Source organism: Quercus lobata, chromosome 3 (assembly GCF_001633185.2).
Source record: "Quercus lobata isolate SW786 chromosome 3, ValleyOak3.0 Primary Assembly, whole genome shotgun sequence".
Classification (NCBI taxonomy): Eukaryota; Viridiplantae; Streptophyta; class Magnoliopsida; order Fagales; family Fagaceae; genus Quercus; species Quercus lobata.
This window is the reverse complement of record NC_044906.1, coordinates 57493033-57507369: the sequence shown is the minus strand read 5'-3', so window position 1 is coordinate 57507369 and position 14337 is coordinate 57493033. Positions and strand designations below refer to the sequence as shown.

General features: G+C 34.1%; 1 pseudogene; it reads right to left on the bottom strand.

Annotated features, from left to right (window-relative positions):
• Positions 1-8177: 8177 nt before the first annotated feature.
• Positions 8178-11251, bottom strand: LOC115981137 (annotated as a pseudogene).
• Positions 11252-14337: the final 3086 nt, after the last annotated feature.

The window sequence follows — 14337 nt, the reverse complement described above, 5'->3', positions numbered from 1 at the left end:
ACATGGACAAGGCCATGCAAGGCTGCTCTGGCTCACTCACTATACATGATTCACATGATGTCCATAGCACATACATGGCCTGCAATTTGCGAAGCCATGACCCCAGGTCCATCACCTTCACAAAACCCATTGTCACGTTGTTACTTAGACAACAGGAGTATGCAAGGTCCACAACAAGGTAGCATAGACTGTTATTGCCTCAAAGCACTCATCCCATGGCATGCCACCTTCATGCCCAGAAATGTATGTGACTGTCATGGATGCAAGGTGCCACCACGTGAAGCAGCTTCAAGCATCAAGGTCTAACACTTTAGTGACTCATAAATTTAAGAGGATAATGGTCAAATTTGTTCTTTGATGGTCACTTACTTTGCTACCTTAGATTTTGACTAAATTACAAATTGCTTGGTCTAATTTTGACATACTTTCAATTAATTTTCATTTTTAAATTTTGGTATTTTAACTTTATTTTGGAGGTTTTGTGCAGAACAGATGTCTTCAGTGATTCAAAATAGTAAGTTAGGAACGTTTTGAAAGAATTAAGAAAAATAACATCTCGAGTTTTAAAAACTCGAGATTCAAGTTAAAAAGCGAGTGTTATAAAGTCGCTTTGCAGTTGTTCTGAACTGCTGAGGTGGCAAAAATTGCCACGCAGATCTCGAGTCTTAAAGACTCGATTTCAACATGGTAAAAACCGAGTCTTTAAGACTCGAGATTGGATTAAAACAACCGTCCCTTTTTAGTAAATTTTGAACAGATCTCGAGTCTTATAGACTCGATTTTTGTGTAGTAAAAACAAAGTCTATAAGACTCGAGATTTAAGTAAACAAACATGGTTTTAATTAAACTTTGAACAGAACTCGAGTCTTATAGACTCGAGTTCTCCTGGGACTAAATATTAATAACGTGTTCTGCAGGATTTTTATTCAGTCCACACTCAGCCTCACTAACCTCTCACCCAAAAACAGAGCATCCTTAACTCTCACCCATACACTCAGCCTCACTAACTCTCACACCTCTCACTCTCAATCATCACATTGCCTCTCTCACTGCTCTTCCCTCTCAACAATTTCATATTTCAGGTAAGGGTTTTTTGATTTGATTGTTATTGTAGTTGGGTATTAGTTGTGTATGAGTTTTGCCACTAAGAGAACTTTCCAATGGTTCTTAGTGTCTTTAAATCTTTTTATTGACTTCTTATCACAATTCATGTTCCCATTCTTTGCTGCCAAACGCTGCGTTAATTTATTTGTTTTGAGTTTTGTTATCTGATTTATTCTGAGCTGTAACAAAATTTATTTATTTGTAAGGATTTTGGGCTTTTGACTTACCAACATATGTAAGATATATAAGCTCATATTACACCTGGTGTAACCTTTTTCAATGTTGCACTATTAAATTAATAACTTTCATTGGATTTCCATGCTTGCAAAATTCGTAGATGAGTAGATATATATGTAAATTGCAAGGGTTTTTTTTTTTTTTTTTTTTTTTGTGCTTTAAAAATGTTCGGAAAAATATGAGTTTATGGATTAGAATTAAATAATGGTTGAGTAAAAGTGTTTGATTAAATTGTAGAAAACTTTCCAATGGTTCTCAGTGTCTTTCGATCCATGGGTATTAGTTGTAGTTTTCTACCAGATGGTTCTTTGTATTTGATTAATGGGTTAAACATGCTGCCAGCCTTAGCGTATTGGAAATTCCTCTTAAGATCAACTTTAACCTGCTTTCAAGCATGTAAGAAGTAAATATTTGTCCAATAGCATTAAATAGCATATTTAAGGTAATCAAGGTTCTGGTATCTTCCGTTTTGTTCAATAATAAGCTCTCTCTACTTCTTTATGATAAAAGGTTAGAAAATATGCTATCTACTTATAGTACAGGTTAATATAGATGTGTATGTGTGAACAAAATATTATGGACTTTAATCTTGTAATGACTTTTCATGGAACCATTACCAAAGTGGTCTGTACAGAATAGCAGAGGTTCTCTTATTCATTTTCGAAGGGGCTTTTGTTGAGAACAGTCACAATCTTGAAGCAGATTTAATTTGTAATGAGTGTGTATCGTGTGTTCATTAGGCTAAAAGGTCCACTCTGATGTGGTTATTAAAGGTAGTCTTGGAATCTAATAAAATGGTTGACTGGGATTTCAGTTGATACTAATGTCTTAAGCATGAAATATGTTGGAAATATTGAAAAGGTCTCGATTCTTTTTTGTTGGGGGGGGGGGGGTTTGTATGTGTTACCAAAAAATGTGGCTGTGTTTGTGTTACAAAATTATATGATATATCTTTTGCAATTATTTAGTCCTCCATTATCTTTTGCAATTTTGTATGTGTTACAAAAAATTGCGTTTGCAATTATCTTTTGCTTTACATGTGTTTGCCTCTCATACCATGCTGCTATAATTAGCCTCTTGTATATAGGAAGGACAGATGGATTTGTATATGTCCAATTGTTAAATATAGTCGTACTACAGCTGAAATTGTAGGAAAAAATGTTCAGTTTGTATGTATCATGAAAAGCAACTTATAAAAATTTCTCGGCCGCATCTTTTTATTAGAAAGTTAAAGGCCTGCTTCAAGTTTCTTTTAAATCAGGGAACTTGAAAATGTTTGTTAACTAACATAGTAACTTGACTTTAACAGGTTCACAATGCCTGAAATTGATATAATCATATACCACGGTGGTCCGTTGAAGAATGCCAATGTGAACAAGGGATTGCCATTTGAAGGGCTGGGTATAAAGACCTATTATACCCAAATTGATCGTAGGTTGAAGACCCTTGACGAATTGAAGATGATGGTTATGGAAGAGTTGTGTGAGAACCTTGCTGTGCACAACATACACATTACTTATCGCATGCCAAATGAAATCTTGAAGCACCGGATTAATTACATGGCGATAGAAGCAGACAAACATGTGAAGATCATGTTTGACAAGTTGGAGATAATACCTAAAGTAATTAACATTGAGTTGTACATACAGTTGGAGCCACGTGCATAAGTTGGTATTGAGGAAATCCAAAAAACACAAACAAGTTTACAAGTTACAGTTCCAGATGCTCAATATGAGTATTTTACACATGTAGAGCATGATAATGTTCATGCCGATGATGATGATGATGAGGATGATGATGATGATGACGATGACTTTGTTGATGAAAATATTGCCATTAATGGTGAAGATTTTGGCGATAGAGATGAGATTGAAGACAAGATTGAACAAGGGGACTTTAGGGACTTTGAGAGGGACATTGATGACGATGAGACATTGGACGGTAGTCAACCTGATGCATACAATGTTCTTAGTGTCCAAAACATTACAGACACAATCCCTGTGTACTCACCACCTACCTTGTCATTTTCCGAAAATACTTGGGAAAATATGGTTGATCCTTCACATATTGAGACACCATTTGTGTCTATTTGGAGAGAGGGGATGAATTTGTGCAAAGGCTTGACTTTTGCCAATAAAGTGGAGGTGCAACGCGTATTATCAAAGTGTGCCCTCAAGGAAAACAAACATTTTATGATCAGTAGGTCAACCATGACAAAACTTTGTGCGAAATGCATGGATGAGTCATGCATGTGGTATGTCTGCGCAGTCATGAAGCCCAAGTTCCACAATCTATGGATGGTCACTGTGTACAAGGGTCCTTACACGTGTATACGGACTGGGGTGCGACATGATGGTAGAATGATGAGTTGTAAATTTATTGTAGATGACATCCTTAAGAAGTTATGTGAGGATCACCCTACCCCAATTAAGCATCTCAAATCTATGATAGAGTCGAAATATGTGGGACAAAAGCCTTCTTACTACAAGGTATGGGATGCGAAACAAAAGGTGATTGGGAAGATGTGGTTTTTACAATGCCTCAGAGATGCGATTGGCCACGTGATACCTAACGAAGATATTTGCATAATTTCTGACCGACATCTCGGTATCAAAAACGCCATTGCAAACTGGCCTAGAAGGGATGATGGAAGACCACTGGTATTTCATAGATATTGCCTTTGACATGTTGCTAGCAACTTTAACACACATTTTCATAACTCAACTCTAAAGTCAGCGGCGTTGAAAGCCGGATATGCTAGTCAGGCAATGAAATTTTATACCATAATGGAGACCATTAAGCAGGCGAAAATTAAGGCCATTAGAAATAAGAAGAAGTTGACGGGGAAGGATGGCAAGGAAAAGAATCAAGATTATCTTCCATGCATATACCTAATGGGTGAGTCTGTGGATATGTGGACCCAGTCACATGATGGTGGGAGACGTTTTGGGGCAATGACAACCAATATATCAAAGTGCTTCAATGGTGTACTGAAAGGTGCACGGGGCCTTCCTATTGCCGCGTTGGTTGAGTTCACTTGGAACAAACTTGTTCAATATTTCCACGACCGTCGCAAAGAATACCATTTTGAGTTCTCAGAGGGTAAGAAATGGAGTGAATATTCCTTCTCCAAGTGGGATGGGAATAAGCGTAAATCTAAGAAACACTATCTCAAGCCATTTAGCAATGAAGAGCTGATATTTCAAGTAGTTACCCAACTCAACACGTGTAGTGCAGAGGGGGAAACCACAGTTATGAAGTTCGGTTACAGGAAAGAACATGCAGTTGTGGGAAATGGCAAAACATAGGGATCCCGTGTTCACATGCAATTAGAGTATATGACTATTTACATATTGATTCGACCACATATATTCACTTGTGTTATGGTTTGAACAATGCCATTAACACTTATGAGCATGCATTTATGGTTCCTAAGTCAAAGTCATTGTGGAGGGATCCCATAGGGCCAAAGTGGTTGCCTAATCCAGCATTGTTGCGGGCCAAAGGTCGACCAGTGAAGTCGAGAATAAGGAATGAGATGGATGGAGTGAGGAATAAGGATCGAGAACCGGGATGGCGGAGGGAGGATGCAGATTTGATAGAGTCAGCCCAAGCAGACATGTGGACTGTGTCATGCTTCCGGGCATAACCGTAGAAAATGTCCGCAGTCCCGTGGCGCTTCCACAAGTGGTCATGTTCCACACTAGGTAGGTAGATGGCAAATACTTATGCATCGGTTAAATATTTGTTGTTCATTCCATGTTGACCTAATGTTTACTATCTTCTCTCCTAACGTGATTACTCTACGTTTTTCAGGCATACTTCCAAGGACGATGTTTTTGTTGTGCGGACCGCCGATCTTAGGAAAAGTGACTACGTTGTATTGGCTCTATGTGAACTTTTTGGTTTTTGTTGAATGTACTTGTAAATCTCTATTCAATGTATGTCTATGAAGATTGTGATTTGAGTAGTCTGGTTAGAACTGCAAATTAAGCGTGGTTGGGCATGTTTAGAATGTTGATATTGAGAATGCCTTTTCCTGCGATGTAACTGCATTTGCATTGTAAAACCATGTTTATATAGAGAGCGTAAAAGTTTCTATAGTTTCGTGCATACTGAGAACACGTTTTGATGTAATGTATGTGTATTTACATTCTCAGCTTCTTTGCCTCTGAATGAGTGTTTATGGATTACATTCGCAGTTTGTCTATCTCTGTTTCTCAGTAGGTGCATGCACACGTTTCAGTTTCTGGTTTGTCTGCGTGACCAGGAAAAAAAAAATTCCGCAGTGAATGATTCCAGGAATGAGTAGAGGAAAACAGAACAAAAAAAAAAAAAAAAAATTCCATGGAACTCGAGTCTATGAAACTTGAGTTCTTCTGGAAAAAACAGAGGAAAACAGAGCAACTCTCTCAGACCTCTCGGAGTAAACAGAGCAAAACCAAAAAAAAAAATTTCCTAGTGGAAATCGAGTCTATGAAACTCGAGTTCCACTGGACAAAACAGAGCAACCCTCTTGGACCTCTCGGAGTAAACAGAGCAAAACAAAAAAAAAAAAATTTCCAGTGGAACTCGAGTCTATGAAACTCGAGTTCCAATGGAAAAAACAGAGGAACCCTCTCGGACCTCTTTGAGTAAACAGAGCATTAATGCTCTTTGGTTCTCGAGTCTTATAGACTCGAGTTCCACTGGGAATGTCAATTTTTATTTATTTATTTATTTTTTAAGCTCACAATTTTTGTTCTTTTCTACAAATGAGCTTTTTAGAACTTTTTAAGGGAAAAAGTTCTGTTTATGTTTTTGTAATTTTTTTTTTAACTACTTGGCCTCCTTTTATGTGGGGTAGATGTGAACATTGGGATTTTTTTTTTTTTTTCTTTGTAACTTTAATTGATTGAGCTCCTGTGTTACCCAAACCCCAATGCCAATACTAAAACCAATACTATTAACTCTAAATTATAATAAATACACGTTTCATAAATGGTCCTCCTCATGGAAGTAGCTTTTGCCGCACTCAGTCTTCAATTAATTGGATCACCGGCTCCTATATTGTTATGCCTTCCAGCTAGCATTATTGCTAGGTTATATAAATGACATGCATATGATTGATCATTTTAAATTCACATATACTCTATTTTCGAATATGAAATTTTAAAATTTTTATGCTCATTGTAACCTATAGATGCATTGCATTCAATAAATTATTCCACTCCATAACACCAAATGAGTGCTTTTGACAATATAGTGAAATGATCTTAACTCCAAATAATATGAGACACAAGCTTTTGATATAAAAAATGTGTCAAGTACATAGTTCTCTCTATACAAAACATAAAATTTCTGCCAATCAAGGCTTAAATATCCACATCTCAATACATTGTTCTCTCTATACAAAATTTGCAATCACACTAAGAAATGGCATGGAAGAGAAAGTTATCCACCCTTTTAAGACAATATACAAAGCAAGATAAGGTGGCAATGACAATGTTGGTCTCAAATATTTCATTCAACTTCCAACTGTCAGGCATTGGAGATGGCTTTACTCGGTCCTTTGAAATCGTCATGATGGTCCCTAATACAAATCACAAACAGAATTTGATCACATTTCCCATATAATGCAAAAAACAAAAATCTATCATTCATATCTTTATCAATTTAATTAATTATATATTTTTTACAAACTCTTTAGTTTCTTTACGAGGCCAAGAATACCAGCTAAGTAATAGAAAAAAGAAAGAAATATTTGCAAGAGGCTCTTTGAAATAATACCATCATTCAGTATTGCGATTATCAGAAGCATGAAAGGTGGGAACTTATCTTCCCATATCAAAGCTAGAAGCACGAAACCAAGCTACAAAAAGGTTGCGTTAATGAATTATAAGAAAGTTGAAACCAAAAAGCAAGAATTAAACCTTTAGCACTGAAGCTAGTGAAAATGAACTAAACAAAAAGTACTTAAATGCAAAATACTCCTAGCTTACCAATGTCCTTATGGTTATGGAGACAGCATATATCTGTATATTCATGCAAGCTAATTAGTTTTACCATTAAACAAAAAATATATATAAACAAAACTATGAAGAAAACACATGACAAGTTATGTGTAACAATCATGTTTGGTACTACAAAAGTTTCTGATATATTTTGCATGCTTATTGCTTAGACATAAAAATGACAAGTAGCAACTTCAAGTCTGGGAATCAACCTTCCAGGGTGATGTTGAGAAGCAAATTCTTGTTAGAGATTATGAAATGGGAAAAGCACTTGCTTTTCAGCAAAGGATCCTGAATTTGAAGGAGGTTCACACTTTAGATGGATATCAAATGTAAGTCCAACTTACATTATTTATGTCTTTATCAATTTTTCCCTGGTCGATGCATCTTCTGGCGTTCATGCATACAGTGCTGAAGCAAATGCATCTTCTACATCGAATGTTGACGAGCTTCATCAAGAAATCTCAGTTCATTCAGCAGTAGTCATAATTCCATTGATTATTGTGTGGACACACACACATATTCCTTGGAGTATTTTCTAGAAAATCCATAGAGGAGGTACAAGAGAAGAAGATGTTGCTAGAAAAGCTACAAGTCAAAATGAATGAAGCAGAAGCAAAGGCCAACAAGCTTAAAGTGTCATTGGAGAATCTATGTGGTATACTAACAAGGTTTTTACATTTCCTATTTTTTTTTTATTATAAATAATTCCAATTATACAGTAATTTTTCTTCCATAATAATATGTTAGAGCTCAATCAGACAATGGGAAATTGAAAGTAGGAAAACGCAGAAAATGATCTGATAAAGCTTGAACAAGCCCTGCATTATGAAGAAGCGGTCTGCCTTCTTTTCCTGGAATCTTCACCTTCCAATGCTTCAAGAGGTTTGATATAACAGTGATATCTGTGTCTAAAAATAAAGCAATAATTCTAATCAAAACCCAATGCAATTGAAAATTTGAATATGTATGTCATAATATTTTTTTTTTTTTTTTCAAAACATTGAATCTAATACTTGCCTAAAACGAGTATGTTTCTCAATGAAGGAATACAACTGGCTGCAACGTCGTAGTACTAAGTGCACAAAACTTAGTTATATTTGTGGGGTTTTTCAGTGGTTAAGGTTGAACCCACAACTACTTTTGGTGAAAGGCACTTGTCATTGCAACAAGGCTTGACCACTAGTGCAACTGCTAATTCAGACCACTAGTGCAAGGCTTGATTGAAGGCACCATTTATATGTGCAACTGCTAATTCTCACTCTTAACATTTTCAAAACTCATTATTAAAAGAAATTAATTTTAAAAGTCAATCGACCATACCTTAACCCTTTTCAAAAGATCTTTTGCATTATTGTCATGCTTGAAGTGTTCTCTTACACGCTACAAATAGACAGAACAAAGATGTTAGAGCACAAAATTAACGAATTTGATGATTTATAGGCTCCCTTGAGCATACTTTGCAATAGCCTCATAGTGTCCAAAAATTCACCCTATGTTTGGATGGGGCAGTTCCAAACATACCCTAAAGGATGTGGGCCAATCAAATTAAGGTCCTAGCAATTTAATCATAGCTTCAACATGGTAATGGGTTGCAGAAGTCCAACGTCATTTATCCAAAATGTGTAAAGTAGTGGCATGACTCCCCAAAGTGATGGGGAATCAATCTACCTAAGAAGCATTAATTAGAGCTAAATGGATTAAAGGAAACAACATACCTCTAGTATTTTATTGAAAGCCTTTGCCAAGGCTGGTTTAAAAAGCAGCTCGATGTAGCTTTCCACTTTCATAGTAAGCAACCAATTCTTCAAAGCTTTCGAAGCTCTTGGATTGTAGAGAAAACTTACATTGCAAGAAAACAATCTGAGTTACTATTCCCAATGAAAAATGATTTTGGAAAAATAGCGCAAGCAAATATAGAAATTACTTAAGGAGCACGGACTTTGAACAAGATGCAAGGGTTGACCATCATGTGAAAAGGCAGATGTCGTACCATTAACTAAATAAAATAAGTAAAGCTTTCATAATAAAATCCTTATGACTTACTTATCACCACCATTCTCTGCACTGCGCTCTATTACAAACTTTTTAAACCAAGGTAAAATGAGGTACTTCACATACTCCAAGCATGGATTCCCTTCCACAATATCTGGAGGACAGTATGCTCTCTTTATCTTCAAATTTACTTTGGCCTACAACATGGAGGCAGACTAAATCTAAGGTTAACCTAGTTTATAATCCACTATCCTTATGCTATGCGCAACTAATAAAGAAAACACTATGTAACCCCCTAAATGGCAATTTGATACCCCTATACATGCACCCTACCTCGTCATCTTCCATAAAAGTTGAAGATAGTGGATCACTTTTCGACATCTTCTCCTGACCTTGTTGTAAACTGGGTAACATGTTTGTAAATTACCAGTAAGCAAAACAAATAAAGACCACACATAAGCACATTGCATGCATGGGTAGAAAATTTGTGCTACAGTGAACTCTTCCTCATCACTTCGACCCATAATGTGACCACACCTGCAGCAAAATATAATAGAAGTAAAAATAACGACTACATCACCAGCATATTAAAGTAATAATAATAATCATCATACCATAATTCACCTTTTTATCTTTGAAACCGTATTCCTTTGTGCTATATCCATCACAAGAGGCTAGTACTCATGAGCTTGATTTAGTTTATCTCCTTCGATGACCGCAGAAACTCCACCTTCCCTCCATCAATATCCATCCCAATGGCCTTCCAAATCTCAAAGAGGTAGCGCCCAACAACATCAATTTTCTTCAACTGACCTCCCATCTTATTGGTTAGCTGGGCAAACCAATCTACAATCCATATTTTCACTCTACACCCAGCAGATGTCAACTTGTTCACATTTATTTTTAAATTACTCCCTGCAGAACAAAAATGAAAAAGAATAAATAATATTTACAATCTCCAACCTCATAACATAAATCATACCAAAACCCAATAAAGCAACACAATTCTAAAGCTAGTATGACAGTATCAATAAATACACAAATATAACATATACGGACTATAATCGAGTGTTATCCCAACTACACAAACGTGTCCCAATATTATGGATTGCAGGTTCTTTGAGTTAACTTTATGATAAACGCCACTAGCTATAATGTCAAACATAATCAGATTTAATAGTTTTATCCATGATAAATTATCATAGTATTCTGAGTTCAAATCATGCAGCCACTATCATGGGTAATGATTAAATTGAACATTAAACCTTTAATACAAGTGCTGATTTTAGGACTAAACCATTAGAGCGTACTTACGTACTTATGAAGACTGCTAAATATTTCGGCATTTACAATTTCAGTTCAATTCCTGCTTTATCAATTTTAACATACCAATTTACAATCCACCAAATATCAAAACTTCTATTATTTTACCATTTCATTTAAATATTATTTTTTTATTCGTTCTTTATGTTTTCTTTATTCTTTCTGTTTATGTTTCCAAATAACTACCATTAAACAAATATTAAGTTTTTTCAAATAATAACCTCAGGTTTATTTTTGAGAAGATTCTTGAATGACACTTTAAGCTTCTTGGCCTTTGCTTCTGCTTCATTCATTTTGACTTGTAGCTTTTCCAGCAACATCTTCTTCTCTTGTACCTCCTCTTTGGATTTTCTTGAAAATACTCCAAGGAATATGAGTGTGTCCACACAATAATCAATGGAATTATGACTACTGCTGAACGAACTAAGATTTCTTGATGAAGCTCGTCAACATTCGATGTAGAAGATGCCTTTGCTTTAGCACCATATGCATGAGAGCCAGAAGATGCATCGACCAGGAAAAATTTGATAAAATTTAAAGGACCTGCATATTCCAGCCCATAACAGACCTGCAGATTCTAGCCCATAAAGGACCTGCATTTGGGAAGTTAAACGAATAAAGTTTAAAACAAATTTATGCAATAGGTCTTCCATGAAATAAGAAAAATCAAAATAATTTAGTTATTACATAATAATGCAATAAGTATGGGATAAAAATTATGTTACCAAGAAAGTAATAAGCAATAGCCACTCTAGCACATACACCAATTATGTTAGTGATCTCGTACACAAATCAAGATTACAAAATTAAAAACATCCTCTAATCCAATCAATTGACAAGTCACTCATCTAGGAAGTTGTACTGCACATAAGCCCATACAGAGGTACAATATTCTCTACACAGAGATGAAAGGGGATAAAAAGATTCTAACTTAAATAAGAGTACATCATAAATTTTAAAACTTCAATAATTTATTTTAGAAATTTTTTTAAATTCAATAAGAAGAAGATAAATTTCATTTTTGTCATAAAAGATTACATTATAGATGTCGCACGCTATCAGTGATTTTACATTCTTAACAAAATGAAATTAATCACCACTAATGAACTGTGATATAATTCAAACTAGCCTCTGAGCACGCGCGTGAGCTCTTCTATTTTTTTCGGTAAAAGTTAATAATATGCATAAATTATAATTTGGGATTAATATATTTTCCAATCAACAAAAAAAACCTTAGGGTGTGAAGAAAAAATTATTTTACCACAAACGCTTAACACTCATCACACCCCTAGGTTTTTTTTGTGATTCGAAAATGTATTAATCTCAAATTATAATTTATGCATATTATTAACTTTTACCCAAAAAAAAAATTAAGAGCCTCACGCGCGTGCTCAGAGGGTAGTATTTCTTATTTAAGTAACCACATGACTGAATTTTAAGAAAATAACCTAAGGAATAACACCTAAGGTACTATACTTAAGACTAAAATTTTGTAGTATTTTTGTTTTTTTGTTTTTACAATTCAAGCCACAAACAAATCCTAAATTTTAGGATTTCAGAATCTCTACTAATGGCCTACTAACCAGCACAATTTCCCATTATAAAAAATAAAATAAAAAATTTCATGTTTTAGGATTTTAGAATCCTAAATTATCTTTTTGTTTTACATTTCTTTTTTTACTGTCCTTATTATGTTCCACGGTTGAGATTCAGGATTTTGGATTGTGCAATATTGTTAAGGATAAATTGCTATGTTTAAGGATAACAATATCCAATAGAGTTTTGGTGAAAAATAAATGCATTACTTTTATTGTTTCAATTAATAAATTGTGATCCTTGAACGTTGCTTTGATAATTTTTTTACAATTTCAAGCAAAAAAATAAAAATTAAAAAACCCATGTTTAGGTAATTTTATTCCTAAAAGTTTGCCTATTATTTAGAAGCCATTTTTTCTATGATTTTATAATTATAACTTTAAAGAGAAGAGGAAAAAAAAACGTTTTTACGTTTTTACCCGGTATTTTTATTCCTAAAATTTTGCCTATTATTTAGAAGCAATGTTCTCCATGATTTTACAATTTTATCTTTAAAGAAAAAAAATTAAATAAATAAAACCCCCGCGTTTTAGGTTTTTACCCGTAAAAGTTAGTCTATTATTTAGTAATAATTGTTCCATTTTTCTCAATCTGTGGCAATTTATTTTATATTTTTAATTTTTTTTTACAAATCTATTAGTAATATGTATATAATGGTCAATCACTCTCCTTTGCCTATATATTGTATGCTTCGAAATAGAGGTCACTGCAATATAATTAATTAATACGTGATACTTATCCAAATTGCACAATTTGTATTTCTTGTATACAAGATGATACTCATCCAAATTCCATAGTTGTTGTATTATAATATTGTAATCAAAGAAATTCACAGTAATATTGCAATAAAAAAGAAGAAGAAAAGCAATGACTAAGCTTTAACCTACAAATGCATAGAAAAAAAAGATAGAAAAGAAGAAAGAGGATAATCATAAGGAAATAAGAAATTAAAGAAAGAGCCAGAGCAAAAATAATTAGACTGCCATTAATTTCTTTATAACAACAAAATAGACAAGCGCAATGTACATTCACATACCTACAGAACCGAAACAATTAGAATTGAACTTGGTGCTTTCTAGTAAATTTTTTATTTCTTCTTTGGATTTTGAATTTAGGATTCAATGATGATTAAGAATACCACAGTCAAACAAACCATAAACCATCATAACTAACCATTTACAATAATTATTTATTCAATATATATTGCATGCAATAGTGAACGTTGAAGATGATGACTTTGTTTTTCTAATTATCATTGCAAAACACAAATAGAAATATAATCACGAAGGATCAAATAACGGGACTTTAAGCCGCGTTTTCTAGCCAACTTTTATCCATGACTATACAAGATAAACAATATCTGACCTACAACAACATTTGGTAATGCATAGCCAATAAACTGTCAAATTAGATTCAGAGGTGATCTGAGACCTATTACTGATTTGTAAAGAACAAACATACCGAACTATGCATAGATTTTCGGATAACATATATATATATCACTACATCAAGAATAGCCTATACTTTCAATTTTCTAAATAGTAACACTAAATGAAGCATAACTTAATGTGATATGTTTGGAATATTTTAAGCATAATTGTTGGAATAAGATATTAACAAATCACAAATGCATGCAATTGTAATAATTATAACCTCCAGAATACCAAGATAACTATGTCCAACAACGAAGTCGTCTCCTACATGTGATAATCTAAGCTAAATGCTATGTATGATGATATTGTAAGTCCAAAATAGAATATATTGTTGCCCACTCCTTTGAGGTTCCAAGAGTTGGTCTAAGTGAATTGTTACGAACAAATCGATATGATTTGTTGATTCTATATTAGCAAGAAAGAACTGAATGCATCCATGTAATTGGGTATTACTTGTTAGGAGTCGATTGTCACATTTTGCTATGGAGTTTAAAGTTTATTTAAATTATGAAAAGCGTTAGTCAAGAAGAAAGTTGTATGAAGGGTTGAAAATCATTTAATTTATGAAAATTTATATCATTTATGAAATAAGTTAGTCAAAAGAGAAGATGTATGAAGTGATAATATCTATATTTAAGTACTTCCCAACCTATTAA